The 20,947-nt window shown below is 41.7% G+C and overlaps 1 protein-coding gene across 18 annotated transcripts in view; it reads right to left on the bottom strand.

Moving 5' to 3' along the window:
* The window catches only part of FGGY (FGGY carbohydrate kinase domain containing), a 387,087-nt gene that overhangs the window by 245,352 nt on the left and 120,788 nt on the right, over positions 1–20,947 (bottom strand). The window contains exon 1 of one of the 18 annotated variants that reach the window (XM_081818524.1): positions 15,596–15,615. The exons of the other annotated variants lie outside the window; for them this stretch is intronic. The gene's annotated coding sequence lies outside the window, so the exon portion shown is untranslated. Of the gene's footprint in view, positions 1–15,595; positions 15,616–20,947 lie in introns of those variants that run through there. 18 annotated transcript variants of the gene reach the window in all.

Genomic DNA, 20,947 nt, shown 5'->3' with positions numbered 1-20,947 from the left:
ACCTGGTATATATACAGTCGCTCTAGTCTAAAGCAATACTTAATTGGAGGAAGACTGGAATGCTGGAAGGTACTTTCCTCTCCAGCTTTATTTCTCATACATTTACCCTGAGTATTCTACACTCCAGCAATAAAGAAATCATTTGCAGTTTTCTGGAAAAAAAAAATTCTTGCACATTTCTGTGCCTTTGCCCTACTCCTGTTTGTTTGGAAAATTCTTCCCAGCTTCTTCCCCCGGGATAACTCAAATACTTCTCCAGCCTAGGCTGAGTCTTCAGTTCTGGGTCTAAATGTTCCTCCTCTGAACTTCTAGAACATGCAACATACCTTCTACCACAGCCCTTAAAATGCTGTATAATTAACTCCTTTACATATCTTCCCAATAGTGCTACTGCTTTCCATGCTTATCTTTTATCGATAGCAAACCTTAGAAAATGAAATCTGATGCTATCAATCCCTGATTAAAACTTTTCAATTGTTCCTCATTGCCTTCAGGAAAAAATCCAATCCTTAGCAGGGCTTAAAACACCCTTAGTGATATGACTATGCCGACCACCAGACTACTATCTTGCTGTTCCCACCCTTGCTTTCTCCATTCCACAAAACTGAATTATTTGAAGTTTCCCATAGCAGGCCTTGATTTCTCACTTCCCTGTGCATCTTTGCTTCATTCTGCCTAGAATGTTCTTCACTGTTATGTATTTGCTAGTTAGCCTTCATGACTCAGCTCAGATCATCCCTTTCCATGAGGCCCCAGTGAAGGGCAAGCTGAGTCCAAAGCCCCTTCTCTAAGCTTCAATCTGGACATAGTCCTAACAGTGACCATAGTAACTGTCTCTGCCCATTGGCTTCCCTAGCTCTCCCATTAACTCTAGCTACTCCTTCAGAGCAAAATCAGCCCTGCTCAGCTCTGTCTCCAGTACTGAGTCTACATTCAGCCACAATGAATACCGAGTAAACGGCAGCACTAAAATATGGTTTGTCCACCTCGTCTGTGGTTTATCACTCATCAGGTAAATGATATGGGAGGCTCACAGTTTTAAAGATAAACCTATCTCATAGAGTCAAGGTGCATCTCCTTCAATCACTCACACTGATTCACTCACCCACTCAAATATTTAGTATTCAGTTACTATGATTCTGGCACCAGGTGATGCCCTGGGGAACCAGTGGTATGCCAGAGACTTGGTCCTCTGCTCACATAGAAGTTGACAGTTAAACTGGGGGAGACATAGCTTGATCAATGGCATCTAAAATCACATACTAACAATAATGTTCTAAAGGAGGTAGAGAGACGAGTGAAAACCTTTAGCAGGGGAATCGGATATAACGTGGTGGGAGGAAAGGGGAGTAAGTATCAAGCAAGAAAGGCTCCACAGAGGTGACATTTTGTGAGACCTAAATTTCTTCTGAAATCAAACAAATGTTACGGATCATTACTGATTTTTTTTTCAGATCATGTAGATGGCAGAGCACACTGAGCTGAGCTAAGCCAAACAGATATACTGAGGGAATGTTAGCACCAATAGAAATGCAATACACATGTGCTAAATCCTTCACCTGACTTCAGATACATTTTTTTTTCTTTTTGAGGCATAAAGAAGGTAGTCACCTGTATAGCATATCCTGAAGAATACAAAATAGGCTAATTCCTCCTGGCACGATGCCTGGAATTCCAACTTTTTGGAAGCTCTGAGAGCTCACTGCAAAGAACAATGCTATGGGACAGAAGATGGTGTAGACAGATTATTTCTAATGATCCGACTACACAGAACAACCCTTCACTCTCCAAATGCCCCATTCATTTGCAGAATTCCATGCCTCTGTTCTGACTGTTCCTTCTGTCTTAAATGCTTCTTGTTCCTTCCACTCATTCTTGTCTACTTGGCAAACTCCAAGTCATCCAGATGGTCCGGTTGCAATGGCACCTCCCCGCTACCTCCAAGCTGAACTCACGGCTCTCTCTTTTGCGGCAGCATTCTAACTTGAAAATACTACATTCTAGTTCTTAAGAGCAGAGGCAGGTTGAGTTCATGCCCCAAGTCTTTGACCCTCCACATATCTGCATCTCTTGCCGTGTAATCTGCCATGCTGCCCTACCCCCTCCCACCCCCAAACTGTGGACATGATCTCCCTTCCTACCTCTATAGTTTGGATTCTGTCACATGACTGGATTTGGCCAAAAATGTAAGGCAGAAGGACAGCATTCTGGGTTCACGTCTAAGCGTCAAGAGGCATTCTGCATTTCTGCTTGCTCTCTTGCACCTCTGGCACAGCCTTGAGAAAATCAGGTAGGGCCAGCCCAATGGTGGGAGGAGGAGGAGAAGAGATAGGTGGAGCAGAGCAATGACCACCAAGCCCAACCTGGATCCCACATCCCCTCCCAGGCAGTCAAGACCTGACGCAGTGAGTTCAGCTAAGACTAGAAGACTCACCCAGCAGACCACAGCCTAAATGAGCTACCCCTGAGCCAAATACATGATTATTATGTTAAACTACTGAGCACTGGTTGTGGTTGGTAATGGTCAATAGTTAACTCAACATTTTATAGTACAACTAAGTTATTCCAAGTAGATTCCCCCCACCCCAAGAGGGCAAGGAGAGGGATGGCTCAGTCCTCACAGCAAGTTAGAATGGGGGGCCAGAGAGCCTGCTTTGAGGGAAAATGACTGAGCCCAGGAGGCAGGGAATTTACAGGTGCAGATGCCTAGGGCAACTTCATCCCCCATCAGGATTACTCAAACACTATGAGGGTCCATTTCATGCGGATCTCTTTAAATCAACTCCTGGACAATATAAATGTGTAAAAGCAGCAGAATTGGCAAAATGCAGAGAGTACACTTGAGGCCACAGGTTCTCCAGAAATCTCCAGGACAGAGAGAGCATAGGATTTTATCTTAGTGAGTACAGACAAGGTACCAGTAGCAGAACAAAAGGTTTGCCTCCCCCCTGAGGCCTCTATTAAGACCAGTTTTCTGTCATTCCCTGAGGTGTTTGTGAGCAGCTTGCAACTCCCAGAATAACTCTTCATCATCAGGCAAGCTGACCTACCAGCCCACTGGGGATGGAGGATGTACTTTGTAGGATTACAATTGCAGGTAGGGGACTGCGAAAGACTGGAGCGACACTAGCAGGCTAAGCTGTTTCACAGATGGGCAGCCAGGGAGGAGTGCTGTCCCCAGGGAGAAGGGGCCACTGGCTATTTGTTCTCTGGAGCCAGACTGCCAGGGCAGAAACTGCTAGGCCTTCACTGCTCTCAGATCTGTTAATGCCGAAGAGACTATAACATCCTAGGTGCAAGTTGAAAGAACAGCGATCAATAAGCAGGGAGAACCAAAATAATATCTAAGTTAGGGGTCCAGTTCGTGTGAGAGCAGGTCCAAGAGAACATGTATAGGAGGCAGGTCTCTCTGAAGAGAGGATGGTGAAACCACAGGAACTGAGCATCACTAAGGGAAGCAGTGAGAGCTCAGAAGGAGGCGAGAAAGACTTTCTGAATGAGAACCACTGATTTTCAATTTTCAATTTAAAAGTTTCTGCAGAACTAAAAAAATCATTGGCACTGCTGAAATTCAAATTAATGATCTGGAAGACCAAGTGAACAACATATCATACTTCCCAGAGCAAACATGAAGAGAGAAATGATGAGAGAACAAAGAGGCGTGGAGAGCAGATCCAGCAATGTAACATGAGAATAACTGGAATTCCAGAAGGGATTTTTTTTTTTTTAAGAGAAAAGGAAAAATTAAAAATATACACACATCCAAAAAAAGATGAAAGAGATGCTATAATTAAATGAATACAGTACTAGATTTTTTTAAAAATATACTGAGCTGAAGCAAGATTTAAGCTTGCAGATTAAAACTCTCATTAAGTCCAGGAAGTGAATCCAGGAAATACTTGAATTTCAAGCGTAAACAGAAAATTATACAAGCTTCCAGACAGAAAGAAATAAGTTACTTGCAAAGGCAAGAGATTCAGACTAGCTGAGGAATTCTCATCTACACCTCTGGAATGTAGAAGACAGTGGAACAATGTACAGACTATTAAGAAAAATGATCCAAGAATCCTATGCCCAGACAAAATATTATTCAGCTGTCAGGGCAAAAGAAAACATTTTCAACATGCGAGGCTTCAAAAAGCAAACTTCCCATATACATGCTCTGAGGACAATACTTGAGAATGAACATAACCAAAAAAACAAGTGATTCACGTAAGGGAAATCAAAGACTAGAGGAGCCAGCGGCGGTGAGCACTGATGTTCACTCTCTCTCTCCATATGTGTGCGTGTGCACACGTACATGATGTATACGTGTACATGTGTGCTCAAACATGTGCACATACATACACATATATTTAAATCTACATAGATGATGATAAATAATGTAAGCAGGGATTTGTAATATTAAGTTTTCCTGAAACACCTCCCTGCTATATTTAGAAGGAAAAATCTAGTAATGGTCCAGAAGTGAAAATACTGTGAGCAAAACCTCAGAGTCAGAAACTAAAGAAGGGGTACACAGGAGAAGTATGCAGATGTGTGCGTATGTATGTTTGGGCAGAATGTTAAGTTTAGTGTATGGAATGAGAAGGTAATTTCTAACAGAAACAAAAACCTTAGTAGAATTCTCAAAATAACAAGGAATAAAAAAAGAATAAAGAGAAAGTTAAGAAGTCAGTCAAACCAAACTAAACCAATCAAAAGGAAAAGAGGGAAACATAATATAAATAGAAAATAAAAATACATAGAAAGAATAAAGTCACTTATTTCAGTTATGACAACAAACGTTAATGGGCTGAATTCCACAAGTGGTTAAAAGATAACAGCAATCACACTGGGGTTAAAATTGAGTTCTATCTTGTTTACAACATAGAATTTTTTAATGTGATAAAAAGGTTTTTTATAAAAAGATCAACAAAGAGGTGCACCTCGGTGGTGCAGATGGTAAGTACCCGATTCTTGGTTTAGGATCAGGTTCTGATCTCAGGGTCATGAAATTGAGCCCCCCATTGGGCTCTGTGCTCAGCACGGAGTCTGCTTGGAATTCTCTCTCCTTCTGCCCTTCCCCCACATTCCCCCCCTCTAAAATAAGTAAATAAATCTTTTAAAAAAGTCAACAAAAAATAAATACAATTTTTTAATATGACAATTTAAATACCAAAGTAGAATACAAGATTAAAAATATTAGCCAAGACTAACAGGGGCATTCCATAATGACAAAATACTCAATCCAAGAGTATTACTGTTCATTGAATTTTATGAATGAACAACATAATGTGAAATATATAAAACAAGAGCTCCCAGAAATTTAAAAAAAAAAAAAAGCCACTTGAAAAGAGAATTTATTTGAAGATTTTACTGTACTTTCAGAATTTAAGAAATGGGTAAACCAAAATAATAATAATATTACTATTGAGGAATTAAAGGACTCAAATACAATCAATAAATTCAATGCTGTATGTTCACATAGGGGGAGAGAGAAAGATAACATTTTATAATACAAGCAGAGACTAAATAGGCAAAATGGTATTTTACAGAGAAATTTTGAGTTTAAAAGTTTTTATTAGAAATAAAAAAGTCTGAAAATCAATAACCTAAGCAGACAACTTAAGAAATTATAAAAAACTAAAATAGATTAAATTGAAAAAAAAGATCAAAAGTAGTAAAGATAAAAGCGTATGAAAGATATAACATAATAAGATAAAATTTAAGTAATCAAGAGAGCCAAAAAAGACAAGACAATACAAACAAACAAAAAAACCTCTGGTAAAATTGAGGAAGGAAAAAATAACAAATATCATGAATGAAAATGGGGGACATAACTACAGAAAAAGCCGACATTAATAGAAAAAAGAGATTAAGTAAATAACATTATGCTTGTACATTTCAAAATTTAGATGAAACAGGAAATTGACTAAAAAGAAAGAACTTACCAAACTGACTCAAGAAAACATAAAAAACCTTAATAAACTTATTACCATTAAAAAAATAAGCCAACAGTTAAAAATTATCCTTCAAATAAAATTTCAAGCCCAAATGGTTGTACCAGAAAGTTGTAACAAATGTTCAAGGAACAAAGCATTCCACGTTATTTCAGAGATTAGAAGAAGAAGAAATGCTCCCAAAGTTATTTATGAAGCTAGGATAACTATATTATAAAACCAAACAAAGACAGTATAAGAAACGAAAATCAGAGGTGACTCTTACATTACTGAATCGGGGGCATAAAAATTCTAAGCAAGGCATGACCAAATTTTATATAAAAATGGGAAAATAGTACATAATAATGAACAACATTCCAAAACATTTTAATAATTAAAGATCTATGAATGTATTTTGCCACAGTATTTTATTAAAGGAGAGAAAAATGATCAACTCACATTGAAGAAAGAAAAGTATGTGATGAAGTTAAAGGCCACATCAAGATAGAAACTCTTACTGAAGTAGCAACAATAGAAGCTTCTGCTTCTAACCATGATGGACTAATAAGAGACTGGATTTTACCTCCCCACCCCCACCTTAAGAAATTGGAAAAGCAGGAAAAAAAAAAATGACACAACTGCTCTCAGACCTTGAACAACAGGCAGCACAGAACTGTGATCCCTAAGAGAAGGAATCAAATGCGGTGAGCCCTAACATCACTCTGGCTTTCTGCCAGGAAGCCCATACCTGACCACAAAGCAGAAAGAAGTATGCCAAGGAAAACAGGTCAGGTTCACAAAATTGGGAAGACAAAGATGAGAATTCAAGAAATTTGAGGTGGCTGGAAGCTGTGATGGCAAAGAAGAGGTAGCTATGCAGAAAGAGGGTCTTGAAAAGCTGCACAGGAGTCCCACGGAATCTAACTACAAAGATGCAGATATGGACATGGACACTCCAAGAGGTCTGGTTGAAGGCTATGAGCTGAGACATTCTCAGGGCTCACAAAGACCTAAGAGTGCAAATCATCTCAGTGACTAAAATTAGAGTGGAACGTCCTCATTGATCACTTGGGACATTCGGGGAGACCCCCAAAGAATGCCTTAGAAGTGTAACTGAACCTTCCTGTGTAAAGGTTACAATAAACAAAGTTTTGAATGAACATTCCAAAAAATAAAACAAAGCCAAGTACATTAACAGCCTACCAGAAAAAGTAGCTCAACGGTCATTAAAAAAAAAGACAACAAAACCCAGACGCTGGACAACATAAAATTAACAGTCAGCATCCAATAAAAAATACTGGAAGAAACAATGGCCAATTTTTTTTTAATTTGATAAAAGCTATCAACCCACAGAGCCATGCTCACTGAAACCAAAGCAAGATAAACACAAAGAAAACCATATCAAGACACATTATATAATCAAATTATTATAAAAAAAAAAGTTGACAATCTTAAAAGTAGTCAAAGGAAAGACATATAATAGAGGAACAGTCCAACAAGGTCAGCAGACTTTTTACCAGAAATAATGCAACCCAGAAGAAAGTGGAGTGACATCTTTAAAGTACTGAAAAGTTTTAAAAAGAAAAAAATCAAACTAGAATTCTACATTCAGAAAAAAAGATCTTCAAGCAATTAGTATGAAATAGAGTCTTTTTCAAACAAATAAAAACTGGGAGAATTCATTTCCAAGAAACTTGCATTGCAGGACATGTTAAAGGCATTTCTTTAGGGAGGAGGAAGAGGACACTGAATAGAACTATGAATTGATATAAAGTAATGAAAAAGTATCAGAATCAGTAAATATGTGGGTAGATACAAGCAGCGGGTTTTCATTTTTAAGTTTCTTTAAAAGAGAACTGACTTTAAGGGGCGCCTGGGTGGCTCAGTTGTTAAAGCGTCTGCCTTCGGCTCAGATCATGATTCCAGGTCCTGGGATCGAGCCCCGCATCAGGCTCCCTGCTCGGCGGGAAGCCTGCTTCTCCCTCTCCCACTCCCCCTGCTTGTACTCCCTCTCTCGCTGTGTCTCTCTCTGTCAAATAAATAAATAAAATCTTAAAAAAAAAAAAAAAAAGAGAATTGACTTTAAGTTTCATCTTTAAAAGATAATTTAGGAAAAAAAAAAACCAATGTACTGCAGGGCTTATAACATATGTACAAACAAAACGTGACTATAATAGCACAAATGATAGAAAGATATGAAAGATATTATATGTGATGGGGTGTAAAATTATTTTAAGGTAAACTGTGATAACTTAAAGATGCGTATTATAAATCCTAGAGGAACCAGTAAAAAAAAAAAAAAGGAGATAAAATCAATAAACCAATTTGGGAGATAAAATGGAATACTAAAAACATTTCAGTAATCTGGAAGAAGGCAAGAAAAGGGAAAAAATTACATAGAATACACAGAACAAATAAAAGGCAAATGGCAAGATGGCAGATTAAAACCTAGTCTAAAAATTCCAATGAAAAGGCAAAAATTGTTAGGATGGATTAAAAAATAAAAGATGAAATCCAACTCCATGCTATCTGTAAGAAACTTATTTAAATATACGGATGCAAGATGGGTTCAAGAGTGAAAGGAGAGAAAAAGATACACCAGGCACATACTAATAATAAATAAGGACATGTGGCTATATGAATATCAGAAAGTAAACTTCAGAACAAGAAATACTACCAGGGAAAAAAGAGGTGCATAATGATAAAAGGGTCAATTCATCAAGACAACCTGTGGGTTCAAGAAGAAATCGTAGTTTGTTAGAATGGCAACTTGACTCAACTACACTTTGATTTCTTTCTTCTTTGTTTTAGCTCAGAACTAACAAGCAATGCGAGACTGTACATGACATCAAGGATTCATGACAGTTTAACTGGATGTGACCACCTAAGGTCACCCTTGGTTTTTTTTTACACAGGTTTGCCTAAAATACATCAGTCTCAGTGGCCCATGTTGATTAAAAGGTCTGACAGGGTGGAGGGGTCCAGAACTGTGGGCTTGCTCTCTTTTTATAGTATTTCAGATAAGAGCCTGTTTGAGTGGGGAAGGTCAGGAGGTACTAAAGCATCTACCTCCTTCTAATAAAAGAATGTTACTTTGTTTCATTTCCTGATGCTCCATCCAGCCTTTTGGGAATTTCAGCACCTCTGGTCTGGCCATGACCTCCCACAGCAGGGACCGTCTGTATCTGCCTTATTCGTCATGCCATTCCCCAGGACCAGACACAGTGCCTCTCTGGCCCAAAGTTTTGAAAGCTCAATCCATGTTTATTAAGTAAATTAATGAGAACCGTAGGATGTCAGTTATACGAGGAAACTTTCAGGTTCCTAATCACTTTTTTAATTGTTTCCATTATAAGGCCCTGAGCAAGCTCTAGAAGAGAGAAGCCTAGATTCTTGATTCCTGGAGTGACCAAGAGCAACTGCAGAACACTGCGTCCCCTGCACAAACCACCCACCTTAATGGAACGAGGAGAGCTTTTTGAAAACGTGTTTTGTCTACCTTACATACCTCCCGTCACCTACGTCCCCAGACACAAACACATGCTGAATCTCTAACACATCTTCTTTTCTTTCGAAAAAAGCAAAAAACAAAAAGAGCCTTCCAGTTAAAGATGCAGGATTGGCAATACACATTGACCTCTGCTCACTTTAAAGATTCCAATAAGATGGCAGTATAAGAAAGGCAAAAACCCACAATGACAAAGATAATAGGAGAGATGATAGCAGCAGAGATTTGAAAGGCAGAAAACACAGATGGATCAGTTGTAAGGCCCTTGATAGACTTCGAAAGATAAAACCTAAGTAGCGGGGTGAAAAGTCCAGAAGCACAGTGATTTCCTTGCAAAGGCACCAGGTACTTCAGAAAGTGGGAATACAGGTGGGGCTAAAAACGGCAAGATGGCTGAAAGCTTTGTAGGAAGTGAGTAGATCCTCATGTGCCCTCACGATGAGCAACCAGGGTACTCCTCTCCTGCACCGTGAGAGACAACAAAGGTTCGCCTGAGACTGAGTAGGGTAACAAGGCCCAGCTACAAGTAGGAGCATCGTGACAAGAACAGAGCGATAAAGTAAGGAAATGCCTCTTTGCAAGTCAGCCCTGAAGATCCTTCCCCCAACTCAACTCCTGGAGCTCTGGCTGCCAGGTTTATAGCCCAAAGACTCATTTTTGGGGAATCTAAGCAGACAAAAGGAAAAGACCGAAGGCCAGCTGGGAGGGCAATCTGAGAGATAAGCCACTCTAGTCTGGGGAGGATTAAAATGGCAATAAAATCCATTTTTGATGATGAATAGTAGTAACTGAGAATTATCATCACCATCATCATCATCCTAATAAAAAACATCAATTCAGAAAATATTTCCTGTGGACCCACTGTGTTTATATCAGAGTTTTTCCAGCCAGGGAGGAGCCCCACAACTCTGAGAGAAACAAAGGGAAAGTGTCACCAGGATTCCCGTCACAGTCCTGAGACCATGAAGAAGCCTTAGCAGGAAAAAGAACTTTTGACTTTCCTGCTTTTACCCAGAGCAAGGCACACATCAAAAGCATACGTCTGCTGAGTTCCAGAGGTCTGATCATTATCATGCCTTTCTCAACAAGATTTTATAAAAATGAAGTCGGCACTGCTGCATTATTTATATGCAGTTCACTGTATTGACATTGCCAGGCCCCCACTTTCAAGGGAAGCCTTTTGTTCCCTGCTTGGGTAAGGCAGAACCTGGAGAGTCTCAATCGAACAAGCTGGTGAATAACAGAATAATTAGAGCCCGAGAGTGGGGATAAATTACCCAACTATTCCCGGCTGCAGCCTTCAGTACATCCCAGGCCTGTGGTGGCTCTGTTTTTCCAAGCCATACAACAGACTGAATCACCAGTTCTGAAGATAGAGCTCAGGGGGAGATATGACTGGGGCTAGATTGCCACTTGTATCAACAAAGACACCAAGACGGCCTTATTTCTGAAGAAATACCCCTGTACCAATCAGAGCCGCTTCTTCGAAAGAGCTGTCAGATTTCAGGCTTGGTACTATTGGCTCTGCACTTCATCAAGCCTTGCTGACAGTCCATGACAGACCGAAATAATATATGCAATGATGCAACGCAGGGCAATATTAAATTGCCTTTTCAGTGAGACCTGCCGATAACATGGTTTGAACATGGCTGTGACAATATGGGGAGCATGAAAGAAGTGAATAAATAATCAAGTTCAGGGAGTTTTCCCATGACCCCAAGGAAAAAGAGATCTAAGAGTCAGAAAACAAAAGATCCTCAAGTCACTGCCAAAACATTCTAAGCTTTTGGGGAAGCCCCTGGACTCATGGACTTGCACTTATCTCCTAAAAAATAAGGATGATAATGATTAGAAGCAAAATGAGAGGTGGGGGAGTAAAAGGGGAAGGGAAGGAACCTAGGGACAGGTCATAAGTCCCCGCCACAGACCATGCACTATGCCAGTACTTTTATGTAGGTTATTTGCAAGTGTTCCCACAACAAAATGGTAAGGACGCTATCAGTATCTCCATTCAACAGAGAAGGAAACTGAGGCTCACGAAGGTTGGGTAACTCATTTGAGGTCATACATTACGAAAGAGCAAGGCAGAAGTTTAAACCCTGGTCTGATGGATTAAAAGTCTACACTGGTCCAATATGCGCTTTTTCAGGCCCATTCATGAATATTTACAAATCAATTAGAGCATGTGAAAGAATGTAAAATATTTGAGATATTTGATTTCTCTGTGTCTATCTTGTCTGTTACCTCCTTTTCTTAATGAAGGAAAAATATAATAATAAAAACAGATGAAGAAACACAGAGATCTAGGGGGTAAATAAGTAGCTGCCTTAGATTTCCCATGAAGATGTTCTGCTAAAACTTAAGATGTTCAAGAGATGCACACCATAGTCCAGGACACAAGGACAACAGTGAGATGTTCCCTCAAGGGGCAAAAAGGAACACTGCTTTCGAGAGTTCAAGCTGTGAGGCCAACTCACAATGAGTTGGAGTAGAAATACGTAAAATTAGCATGAAAAGACGGCAGTGGCTTCTAGGACTCAGGGTTCACAGTGAGCAGACCGAAGGCATTCAGAGGGCGAAAGAAAGGATTTGCCAATCAGACGGATGGTTAGTCTGCATGGAGCAGAGGAGGCAAGAAGCCAGGCAAGTGTCCATGGGGACAGGGAACAGACGTGAGGTTTTCAAAACTTTCAAGATATCCTGTCTCTAAGAAAAGGAAGGAAAGGCAAGGAACTGGAAAATGAAACGGAAAAGAAAAAGAAACAAAGAGAAAAACAGCCTCAAAACTAGTTTCTAGAGGGATGAACAGGCAGAGCACAGAGGATTTTTAGCAATGAAACCGTATGATACTATAATGGTGGATACATGTCATACGTTCGTCCAAACTCATCGAGTGTCCAACACCAAGAGTGAACAGTAATGTAAGCCACGGGGGGCGCCTGGGTGGCTCAGTGGGTTAAGCGTCTGCCTTTGGCTCAGATCATGATCTCCAGGTACTGGGATCGAGCCTCGAATTGGGCTTCCCGCTCAGTAGGGAGTCTGCTTCTCTCTCTCTCTCTCTCTCTCCCTCTGCCCCTCCCTACTGCTCATTCTCTCTCTCAGTAATAAATAAATAAAATCTCTCTCAATAATAAATAATCTCCAAAAAAAAAAAAAGTAATGTAAGCCATGGGCTTTAAGTGATGATGATGTGTCAACGTAGGTTCATCACTTATAGTGATTGCACCACTCTGGTGGAAAATGTGGATGGGGGCTAGGCTGTGCATGTGTGGGAGCAGGGGGTACCTTCCAATCAATTGTGCTGTGAACCTAAAACTGCTCTAAAAAATTAAAAGTGTATTAAAAAACAACCAACCAACCAACCTCACTTCTCAAATGTCCTTCAAGGATCAAGATCCAGAAACTGGCAGAAACAGTGCGTCTGCTCTTCAGGAAGATGCAATCAGATTTGCTATTAATGTCAAGAACATGGTGATTTTGTAACTTAGCCATCTAAGCCACTCAGAGTAAATATCATCCCTTGAGGCCAAGAGATTCACAGTCTCTCAGGGGCAGAAGAGCACCTAAGATCAGCTGCTGACATGGGTAGAGCTGGCATTTGACCCTGAACAGTTAGCTTTAGAGCCCAGGTCCTTAACTACTATACACACTGCCTCCAGGAACATGCCCCTTGTGTGATAGGGGCATTTCACAGATAAGAGGGACACCAAGACAAGGAGGGCAATATTAGATACTCCTTAGGAGGAGTAGCTTGAGCTGTGAGTCCTGAAATATGGGGAGGAGCTCATCAGGTAGACAGAGGGTATAGAGACCTTTCGGGTACAGTGTATATAGCAAAGTATTCAATTCAAGAATGATCCTGCCTCTGGAAGGAGATAGAATAGCTGACTGCTAAGGACTCTTCCAGGCTCCTGATTTTACTGCTGATATGAGGAAGAAACTACTGAGCATGTACAAGCGACAGGTTCTGGGTCAGACATGGTGATGCCATCACATTCACTAGTGAGTGAGAGATCCTCCCTGTACTTCATTTTCTTCATCTATTAAGGCAAGCAATAGTACCAGATAAATGGGACTAGATAAATAGTAATTTGCCTCATAAACTCAATAAAATGGAGTTAATCTACATAAAGCATGTAGCACAGTCCCTGGTATACAGCACACGCCCAACAAAAGGTGGTAATTTTTCTTCTTGTTTTCATCAAAGTGAGCATCCTCCTCATCGTCATTTCATAGCCTCCTCTGAGAAAGAAAATATCAATGAAAGAAATATTCAAATGAAAAATCGCTTTGATGCAGTGCTAAGAACACTACAAATAAGATGGGTCTTCAGCTCTAACTTCATGAGCATTATCTGACCTAAATGAACTTAATGACATAAACCACCCAGCTCAGCCCTGCTCAACTCAACATAAAACTGAGTTTTATATATTTAAATTCTTGGTTTATATCTTGAACTTACATGCCAATACTGGGCCCAAACTGGGCCCCCTCCTCAAAGTTAAGAGCAAAGCCACTCAGAACACTCTACCCATTCATGGAGTGGTTCATTATTCCCCAAACATATTTTTGCCAGCATTGAGCGCAGCGCCACAGAGTTATAGAGGTGAGGAGTAGATCTCTTCCCTTGAGTAGTGCCAAGGATAGAAGGCAAAGACAGACATGCAGGGGGAAATGCAAAAACTAATTTAAGAAGGGTCTTCATACAGGTATACACAATGGTCTAGGGGAGCACAGAAGGCTAGAGAAACTAACTCTGTGGAGGTTCTAGAAACCTCGCTGAAATACCAGAGACAAATGAAAACCTGCCTAAGATGTGTATCCTAGGGATCCCAGGGTAAGGAGTATGAGGGCATCCCTGGTTTGCCTCTTCTCTGGCTGGAACACACCTGCAGCTTCCAGGATGGGAATGCCCACTCTCACTTCTGTGCTTGGTCACGCCTGAAACACCTTCACCTTACTTAGCCCTGGTAAATCTTAATCATCTTCAGAACCATCCTTCGGGAATTCGTCCAACGGTGTGGACGACTATGTTTCCAGTGTTCCCCGCTGTGGCACCTACTGCATTTTAATGCTGGCTCAACTGTCCTCTCTCCCACCCTGGACCGTAAACCAGAAGGATGGTACTTTCTGCATCCTCGGCTTCTGAGGAAGGCTGACACATAGAAGATGCTTAATAAATGTCTGCTGACTCGACTCCTGTCACTGATGTCCTCTTTAACCTACTACTGCATACAAATATACCCATTTTATTCTTGCTGAGGAAGTCTGCTTTGAGCATTGCACTGGAGCTCTTCCATGGCAAATCAGTCTGTAATGCTGAGATTTTAAATACTAAAAACAAACAAAACAACCAACAAACAAAAGGAACCAAAGGCTTCTGTTCAAGTGTCAACCAATATCCTTGCTAAACTAAAAAAAGGAAGTTGCCTGTTTGCTATCCTTAATAACCAGCTTCAATGAAGGAGCTTGAGGGCTTTCTTATTTGGGAAACCATACAGAAAGGTAAGAGTGCACTCGGAGTGTACCATGATCTTTTTTTTATCTCCAAGAGAATTATCATGTGTTTTTCTAATTGAGAAAGACTTATTTATAAACCAGATCTGAAAAAAAAAAAAATGGCCTAAATTTACTCTATTTCCCTTGTGCATCATTTCTGTTTCTTTTGAACCCTGCACAGCAGTTTATGACAAATAAATCATGTCTTATAAATTAAGCAACTGGAGAAACTGAAATGGGAATGGTTGATGGCAGGCTTAAAAAGACACCCCCATATACAACTTGGGTCATAGTATTGCAGTCACCCACCAATCTGGCTGGTTCGACTGATTTTAACAGTGTGAGATGTATTTCCAAGTACACCTGAAATCAATGATCACTTACTAATCATACCTAGCCTGTTTTTTGTTTTTTTTTTAAGCAAAAGTCCAATAAATTAACAAAGTAGCATTCCAATAGTTTGGAAATGGAGAGAAAAAGAAGAACGTCAGATGCAAGGGAGAATTACACCAGGGGAAGAGAAGGATATGGAATGATGGAATAACCATCTTTAGGAAGGGAAATATTTTCAGTTGAAAGCAGCTGTTTTTCATTTCTATGAAAGCAATGAGCATAAATTTCAGAAAGGGAGGATTCAGATTAACAGAGGGAAAGCTGCCTAACTTACAGGGCCAGGAGACATGAGGAGTTGGAATGAGAATATGATGGTCTTCTTTAAAGGGCTCTTTGAGAAAGCAGAGCCCCCATCAGCCTCAGCTGACCAGGGAATTGTCTGGACTGAAGAGAAGAAACTGCATTACATAGATGACTTCTGCTGTTTTTATCATTATTAGTGTTACGATTCTGGTTCGAAGATTCTGTGGTTCACTTCATTTACTGTAAAGCCAACCTCTTTGATTGCCACAAAAGAACAATACTGAAGAACAGCATTTCTGAGAATTTCGAATTCATGAAGACAGTCGTGCCAAATTTATGGCCTTATTTAAATAAAAGCACACAAGTTTCCTTTTAAATTTCAATTTAATAAAATATATTGAGTGGCTATGAAGTGCAAATTCTGTGCAAGGTGTCAGGAGCATGGAGATAAAACATGAGTCCTGATCCTCAGTCCACTGGAGAAAAAACGAGCCCATCAATTACCGTGATGGAAGCACCAATGGAGTAAAAAGAATAGAAAGACAACATGTAGTACGGCTGTCAAGCGCTGGACAAAATTTAAGGAAGAAGTAGATTATGAGGTGGGTATTAAAAATTCATAAAATGGGGGGCGCCTGGGTGGCTCAGTTGGTTAAGCGACTGCCTTCGGCTCAGGTCATGATCCTGGAGTCCCGGGATCGAGTCCCGCATCGGGCTCCCTGCTCCGCGGGGAGCCTGCTTCTCCCTCTGACCCTCCCCCCTCTCATGTGCTCTCTCTCTCTCTCTCATTCTCTCTGGCTCAAATAAATAAATAAAATCTTTAAAAAAAAAAAAATTCATAAAATGGTATATGTTATAAACCTTAAGACAAAGACACAGACATATGAATACGTGAATCATGCCTGGGAACAGGCAATGTCCTTGTTTAATCTGAACAAAGGTAGGTGTTGGGAGATTAAAAATAAAAAACTTGAAAGTTGGCTTGAGTCATGTAAGTGACCCACTATGTAAACCTCCAAATGTGAGGCAAGAGATATTTATTATCCCTGAAGTAAAATAAATTCATTTCCTAATTATTTCCCCCTCAGCTGGATTAAATCAGGCCAAATTTATTAGAGTATTATTTTTTAACAGAAATCCTAATATTGGAAAGTCACAATTAGGCAATTAACTGAGAGCTGCCAAACACATATAAAACCTTTGGCTTCCCATCCACTGTAATGGATCCATAAGGGACCAATATGGATTTGATTGCCTAGTAGAAGAACAGCTAATGAGATGGACTTGGCACTTTGAGTAAGGGTTTAAAAATGTTATCACAATAGATACCTGATTCCGAAAAATCTTTCCAAACCAGAAGGAGAGCAACACCGATGCCAGCCATTGTTTAAAAATCTATGACATGCCTAAACCTTAGAGTCAGCTATGGCAACAGAATTTGTAGAGCATTCTGGGTTGTCCAATGAAATAAAGGAGTAAGTTCCCAACTGGTACTTAGCTCTCAAATAAACAGAAGGTTTTAGGGTGCTCTGTTAATATTATGGAAAAGGCAAAGGCTTTGGAAATCGGCGGGCATAGATTTAAATCCCTGCTTTGCCCCTGGCTATGTAATTAGGTTTGGGTCAGTCTCTGAATTTCTGCATTTTTTTCTCCCATCTAAGATGGAGGTAAGGACACGAGCCTAAAACCTTGTTGTGAGGAATAGATATACCGTAAAACAAAACAAAACAAAAAAACCTGGCACGGGGAATGCCTGGGTGGCTCAGCTGGTTAAGCGTCTGCCTTCAGCTCGGGTCATGATCCCAGGTCCTGGGATGGAGCCCCACGTCGGGCTCCCTGCTCAGTGGGGAACCTATTCCTCTCTCTCCCTCAGCCTGCAGCTCCCCCTGCTCATGATCTCTCTCTCACTCTCTTTTTCAAACAAATAAATAAAATATTAAAAAAACAAAATAAAACAAAACCCTAGCACAGCAACTGACCCATGTAGGCCCTCAATAAACAGTATCTATTATTAGCAGCACTCATATTTGTTCACCTTAACAACTTACCACATTTAAACACTCACACGCATACACAGACACAGGTACTACTGAAATCTGTGCATCAAACTGAACAGAAAATCTCCACATTAGTCTCTTCCGAAACCCCAAGATCGCTCCCTGACCAATACAGAGACCATGTGGAAAGGGCAGGCTTTACACCATGACACGAACCTCTGGTCAGCTTATCAATTGGCTCAGATTCCCTCCAAAGAGGCATTCAGTTCCCCTGAGCCTCATACCACTCTGGATTGAGAAAGGGTCTGAAATATTCACGTGGAATTTCTGTCAAAACTACCAACTAGAACGTCTTAAGTGAAATCCCTACCTTCACCCCCGTCCATCGGAGCAATCACTGACACGCGCACACGTGTATATGGACGTTTTCTCCAGAGGGAGCCACCTACTGACACGTTTACAACACCAGCATCAAGTTCTATCAACCACTTCCCCAGCTAAGCAGTCACCGGACCCAACACTTAGGAAGTAGGATGCAGGGCAAATGTATTCTCAGCCTCGACACGTAATAGGTACCTGAAATTTCTTTTCTGTTTATAGGTGTCTGCCTTGAAAATTTTTGCCAATAAAAAGTAAAAATAACTTTAAAGGACTTAACGGCAGGGAAGTGTCTAATGCTGACCCTGGTGAAAGTCAGTCTGAATGCCTGTTCACAGTCTGAAGGCCAGTCACAGAAGGAATTTAGATACGGTATTAGCCACCCTCCTGAATCAGAATGAAGGAGGACAGGCCAGTATTTAACATACAATTACATACAATTGTTAATTACAATTTAACATACAAATACAATTATTTATTACAAATAAATACTTACAATTGCCATCAGTGGGAAAAGTGCAGGTACCATGAAATCACATAAGAGGGGCCAAATTTACTCTGAGGGTCAGGGAAGGACTCTAAGTGGACACCTGAAGGATGAATCAGGGTTTTCCAGTAAAGACGGAGGGAGGGGAAAGGCAGGGTCCCAACCAGGGTGCAGCCACACTGATCAAAGGAACAGGACGTGTCCTGTCAGCTCTGAGCCCAGCACCTTCTTGGGCACTTTTGACTCATCTGATTTTTGCCTCACAACAGTCCTGGTAAGAAGAAAATAAATGAGGTAACCGATGCACAGTTGCACTGCCAAAATTACTCACTCGTATCAGCAACTGTGATTCCTTTTCCAGATGCTCCCTAGCAGATACCAGTTGCGTAACTTTTTATAAGTCCCTATACCTGTGTATATAGTTAGATGTGCATACATGAGTAGTTGTGTTGGTGGGATTAGAAACCAATGAAGTTCTAGGTCTCAAATACTTTTATTAGCTAAAAAAAACCAAACCAAAAACAAAAATAAAAACCAAACTCACAAGGTTTTGTGTGCCTCCTCTAAGCTTTAATAAGGTACAGGAGACCCAAAGATAAGCTAGTAAGTGATCTCTGGATCTTACCATGATTTGGAATGGCTAGTCTCGAAGGGTGTAGACTGTGTGCTCAGTGAGTGCCTGGCTTGTAGAGAGAGCTCCACCACAGGGTGGGTGGTGTTATCACTGTTAATTACCTCAAAGGTGGGTTTATCTCTGCCTCCACACCTTTCCTTCTGGCTGAATCTCGGTAGGGAACTTTGACCCAACCGCCAATTCAGAGGAACATCCAATCTGGCGGTCATGGCGGGTATCTTCACATATAACACAAATTAAGCCATTGAACTCCTTAGGAAACAACAGAACTCTGACCCCCGCGCCCCCCCACCCCATCACCAAGGGCCGTGAGGAAGAAGAGAAGCTACTAAGGAGGTGGCATCATAACAACCTGGTGAGATACTGGCATGGAGGAAGACACCCTGGGTTCTGGATCCTTCCTCAAAGACAGAAACTAATGTCTTAAGTTTCTCGAGTGGCCTCCTCAGCCCTAACTAAGCAAGGGGTCAGGGAAACGAGGGCCTGTGGTGTGGTATTATGGGTCAGTTTGGACAGAACTTGTAAACACCCGCCTCCTGTCCAGTTTCTCTTGACCTTCCTACAAGCACAGTGGTCTCAGGCCGTGGTAAACAAAGATCGCCCCCAGCGAGCTAATTTTAGTCCGAGTTATAACAGTAAAAGCCCAAGTTCTTCCCTCTCCTGTGTTGTGACAAGACAAATGCAAGGCTCCCTTGCCCCTGTGGTTCAATTTCTCTGTTAGCAGATAAAGGGGAGACATCCACAAGGGGCAAGCGCCTGCCTGGGCCGGGAAATCTTATCCTGGGTGAGGCTCCCCAGAGGAGGGGGGTGGGATAGATGTAGGGTGAGGAGCTCTTCAATCACTCGCTCACTCTTTATTTATCCATTAACTCACTCATTCCCTTGACAAATGTTTATTTAGCACATGCCACCTGCCAGGCCGGGGGGGGGGGGCCTGGGTCCACAGAGATGAGTAGGATGAACAGGCTGCCATGCGTGGGGCACGGGCAGAAGAGAAGATGAGGGCATTTGTGAAAAATGCAGTGAAGGTCACTTGGGGGGGGGGTGCCCCAATCTCGTCCAGGAGCTTGGGAAATAATTCCCGGGGAAGGTGCGTTTAAGCTGCAACTTTAAGGATCACAAGGGCTGTGGGAAGAGAACTGACAAAGGGCATGGATTGGAGAGGACATGGCCTGACTGAGGGATGGGGCTGTCATGTGGTGTCGCCACAGGGAGGGTGTGTAGCTAAGTGCGGGAGCGGAGACCAGAGGGGTTGCTGGGGGGCCAGACATCAAGGGCAAGAGACCTGTCAGGCGCTGAGAGCAGTGGGGAGGCAATGATGGGTTTCAACCGAAGGACTGTGCTGATCAGTTCAAATCCCGACTAGGCCACTCGTTACTCTGTGACATTGGGTAAATCCCAATCTCCGATTCTGCAGAGACTAACGTCTTCGGGGATGTGTTGTCTCATTCAATCAACAGATATTTATTGTGCATCTACTTGGTGCCAGCCACTGTGTCACACAGTGGGATGCGGCAGGGAATAAGACAAGTCCTTGTGCTCCCAGTGCATATATTCTAGCAGGGGCATCGGACACAGCACACTCGTGGGTGGGGGGATAAGCAGGGTGACAGGAAGAGAGTAACCTTTGGGCAGGATGGGCAGAGAAGGCCTCTGAGTAGAGGGCACCGAAGCTGAGGCCTGAGGAATGAGAAGGGTCCTTCATCGTAAGGAGAGAGCTGGGCAGAGAAGAGAGGGACTGTGACGATCTGGGGGCGGGGGGAGGGGACCGTCCACCTGTGCAAGTGCAGCTGAGCATAGAGCACGAAGAGGAGGGCCGGGCTGGCGAGGGAGGTGGCATCCCGAGGGCACGCGCCTCAGTGGAGTGGGGACGTTACAGCGCCAACT

The sequence above is a fragment of the Leptonychotes weddellii genome, chromosome 4, assembly GCF_054177405.1.
Source record: "Leptonychotes weddellii isolate Sample4059 chromosome 4, ASM5417740v2, whole genome shotgun sequence".
Classification (NCBI taxonomy): Eukaryota; Metazoa; Chordata; class Mammalia; order Carnivora; family Phocidae; genus Leptonychotes; species Leptonychotes weddellii.
This window is presented reverse-complemented; position numbering and strand designations above follow the sequence as displayed.